At 37.8% G+C, this 4194-nt stretch overlaps 1 pseudogene; it reads left to right on the plus strand.

The window, feature by feature from the left end:
• Positions 1 to 1795: 1795 nt before the first annotated feature.
• Positions 1796 to 2231, plus strand: LOC109694737 (uncharacterized protein C14orf119 homolog; annotated as a pseudogene).
• The last annotated feature ends 1963 nt before the right edge of the window (positions 2232 to 4194 follow it).

Genomic DNA, 4194 nt, shown 5'->3' on the forward strand with positions numbered 1-4194 from the left:
GTTCTACTTTAAACTTTATTCTGTAATGTCATGCTGCTTTGAAGAAGAGAGTAAACATTGAAAAAGAGTGCCACTAATCTGCTTTTCAAAACAAGAGTATCTTGGCATTATGGTTTGAGACAGTAAACCTTAAGCTATGCCTGCTGTTGTCATCAAAGCTCTCTTCAATCTCCTATGGGCAGAAATACAAAATGCCCATGAAGCTCATGTGACACTGGATGACATGGTGATATAATCATGCCTTTGAGCTCTTGCTGGGGTTGTTTCACATTTGAGAAATTGCTTTTTCAGTCTGTGTCTATGACGAAATAATTCCTTATGTCAAAAGCCTAATTTGAGCATTACCATAGTCTATGTGACTGTGAAAGAGAGCAGAGATTAAAAAGCAAGGAGCAGAGAAAGATGTGCAAATAGCAAACAAAGGACAGAGAACTTGCTTTGAGAGCAACAAGAGGCCTAACTGAGAGAGCCAAAGATAACTTTGAAATCAAATTTGAAAAACAATACCCAGGTAATCTGGGAGTATCTGGAGCTATAAAATCTGTGTATAATAAAGGCCCTGATAAAAGGTGCAACATCTCAGGAAAGACAGCAAGTCTCACAGAAAGGAGACTTGACAGAAAGGAGTCAACAGAGCTAGGCAATGCTCTTCAACATAAATAATCTGGACCCCAACAGAAACTCTTTTCTAAGTCATACTAAAGATTCCTACTATATCTTTGGAGCAGGAATACTGTGCATGGCCTGAACTCTCTGTGTCTTGCATACGTATAATTATGCCTACATTGATTTTCCAATGCAATTGTTTTCTGCATGCATTTAACTGTTCTGTATGGAAAGGCATGCCCAAGGGTCAGGGATGGATAATTATTTGGAAGCATGTCAGGAAATGCTGGATAGATGCCAGGTTCTTCTTTTCCATTAGGAAAAATGTAGACATTTTTCAGGTTGCTGTGTTTGCCGGGTTCACACCCATCCCAAGGTTCATCTTCTTCCGTGGAGCTAGTTTTTAATTCTTTATTCTAACTCAGTGAAAGAGAGTTATAAACAAAATATTAAACTTTAAATACAAGTTTTTAACTATTAAAAAAGTGGAGCACCTGCCTAGCGAGCATCAAAAACGGAGTTTGAACCCTAATACTGGGAGAATGATGGCGGGGTGAATTTAGCCAGGATACATTGTAAGCATCTTTGTAAATGTCACAGTGCACCCCCAGTACAATCATAGCATGATAATAAAAAATAAAAAGCTAACACTTTCAAATAACAATGACAATAAAATCCAAACAGACAAATACTGCCAAAAAAGTAAACATTTGGACCTGAACCTCTAAACAAAAATTCTGACAAAAAGTAAATTGAAAGGTCAACTTGTTAACCATCAGGAAAAATAAATTAAGGTATGTTTATGTCTGAAACCAATGTTTCCAAACAGGCAGTCTACTGAATCCCATGAGATTTTAGTAAGTTTTCATTTAAAAAGAAAATTTAGGGCTTAAAATTTACTTTAAATGTTCACAGAAACTTACCATGATTCCGAGATTATTAATCTCCAAGAGATGAACATGAAACACAGTGTTTTCATTAATGGATCATGGAATTTTTTTTTATCACAGATAATGGCTCAGGAAATGCACCTTAAGGAATGCTGATTTTTCCTTAAAAATCAACTTTAGGGAAATGTGTGGGCTGCCCGGCTGGTGCTATTTAAGGTTTTCAGGAATCATGGAATCTGTGGCAATAGTTGGAATTGAAGGATTTGTGATGGCCTCTTGGTGCCCTCTGAGAGGGGAGGATGCCACTAGACTCATCTTCCTCATGCTGCCACTATCCTTCTCTTCTCCTTTACCCTCAGTGCCAGACAACATTGCCAACCCTTCCCCTCCCCCAAGGTCTTACATCACTTCCCAGGAGATGAAGTGCATTCTTCACTGGTTTGCCAGTTGGTCAGGTCACCAATGTGAACGTTTTCTACAAGACCTAGTAGCGAAGGCAGTGCCAGGAAAATTACAGCCACTGCTGGATGGTCTGGAGCAGCTTAGCATATCTGAGGCAAACCACCACCTTGTTTTTTTGAGTGCCAGCTACGTCTTTGGGATCAGTGGTTTAGAGGCTAGGCTGAACAGGAGCTCAATGAATTCATCAGGCAGCTGGAGGTCAGTGAGCCAGACTTCGTGACAAAGTTTTACCATGAAAGTTTTACCTTGGCTGCTACAGCTGGAAAGGACTGAGGCATTCAGATCAAAAAAGATAACAATAGCTGATAGAGCAAAGGCCATGCATGACTCTACAGTGAGAACGCAGTTCAAATGTGTCACTTAAAGATTTGAGGGGTGTCCCAATGAGGTGACTGAACTTGCTGATGAGCACAGGCATGGCAATTTCAACTGGACTCCTGGTGTAAGTGTTATCTGTCTAAGCAAATCCAGATGATGTCTGTCTCTTTGTTTGCTTCTTTCCAAGAGATGTCAAAACCTCAAGAATTTAGTAAGTGCTTTTGCAGCTGTAACCAAAGAGAACCTCCTTGTTGTAAACTCAAGACTGCTCCTGGCCTGTGAGGGATATAAAAGAAAGCTCTCCTTCCTTAGAAACAGGAGAGAAGAAAAAGTATTTTTATACTTTAGCTGGGCTCAGGTGGCTAGTTTCACATCCTAACCAGACTCTAGCAGAATTAGGAGCTATCCCAACTACTGGGTTTCCCTGTAATGACTCAGTAAAATTATGGGAAATCGGGTGAGGATGATAATTAATCTGCCTTTCCTACTGTTTGACTCCAAATAGCAATGAAAAATAAGTAAAAATATCAAACAGCTTTTTCTAAAGCATACGTGATATCTTTGGAGCTAGTAGCAGATGTTCCTGTTCCATTGCTGTTCTACAATGGTATAAAAATAAGTGACACTTTACAGGTTAAGCAGTTGATTTTTATATCAAAATAAGGAAATGATCTTCAAAAAATCAACTTTAAGAAATATGCATCTGTAAAAGAAGGGAAAAAAAGATTAGCAAAATGTTAGTAGAGTTTATCTCTGAGTGGTGGTCTTTTCTTCTTTATACTTTTTTGACTTCCTAAAGATTTTATAATACTTTCAGGACTAAAATTAGAGGGCTTATCAGTTATGTTAAAATATTGAAATGTTTTCCAGAACTGCACGCAAGTATTTAAGGATGAAATATAGTATTATTTGCACCTTGCTTTTAAAAGGTATGCAATTAGCATATTTGTAGAGAAAATTAGAGCAAATATGGCAGCCATTGAACATAGGTGAGTACAATATATGAAGATTACTTTTACTACTTTTTCAATTTTACTATGCTTGAAATTTTTCCTAATAAAAAGATGGAGAGATAAAAAATTTTAAAAACTCATTTTGGAACATTCTGACAACATGAAACCATTGTATAAAATGTCTAAAAATATGTATCTGAGTACAAATGGTCCCTAACTTCTGATAGTTCAATAATTTTTTGGCTTTCCAATGGTGTGGAATTTTTACACATTCATAGAAACAATACTCTGGGTTGGATTTTGCTCCTTTCCCAGGGTAGCAATTCGCAATATGATACTCTCTCTGGTAGTGGAAATGGTGGCTGCAGTGAACTACAGGTCACATCAGCCATGAGATCACAAAGGTAAAAAACCAACACTGTACAGTGTGCTGTGTTGCTTAAGCTACGCTATTCCATAAGTTAGGTGTGTTAAATACATTTTGCGTTTATATAGATATAACTCCATAGTAAGTCATTTAGATATAACACATAGAAAAGTTGTATGACAATGCTCACAGAATTGCCTCTGGGAATTAAGTGAGACTGGTAGGATGTCATAAAGGAGATTTTAGTGTTATCTCTAATGTGTCACATTTTTCAAAGCAATGCTCCAAATTTATGACTATTAGGCTCTGAATTCCAGCACTTAGGGAATGATCCTGGGGCCTGATCCAATGAAGACTGTCTTTTTAGCTTTAAGCTAAACGTTGTGCTTGTTACTTTTAAGCTAAAAATAATACAATCTTGCTGTCAGAATGTTAGTGGAGCCTTCAGCCATGCAAGAGGGCATGAACTCTTTTCTGAGCTTCAAGAGCAGGCATGGGGAGAGGGTTGGGAGAGATGATTGGGGCGATGTAACTAATGTACAATATTAGTCTAATCAGAATTGTCACTATGACTCCCACCCTGCATAACAAATATATC

This window comes from Castor canadensis, chromosome 5, assembly GCF_047511655.1.
Source record: "Castor canadensis chromosome 5, mCasCan1.hap1v2, whole genome shotgun sequence".
Lineage (NCBI taxonomy): Eukaryota > Metazoa > Chordata > Mammalia > Rodentia > Castoridae > Castor > Castor canadensis.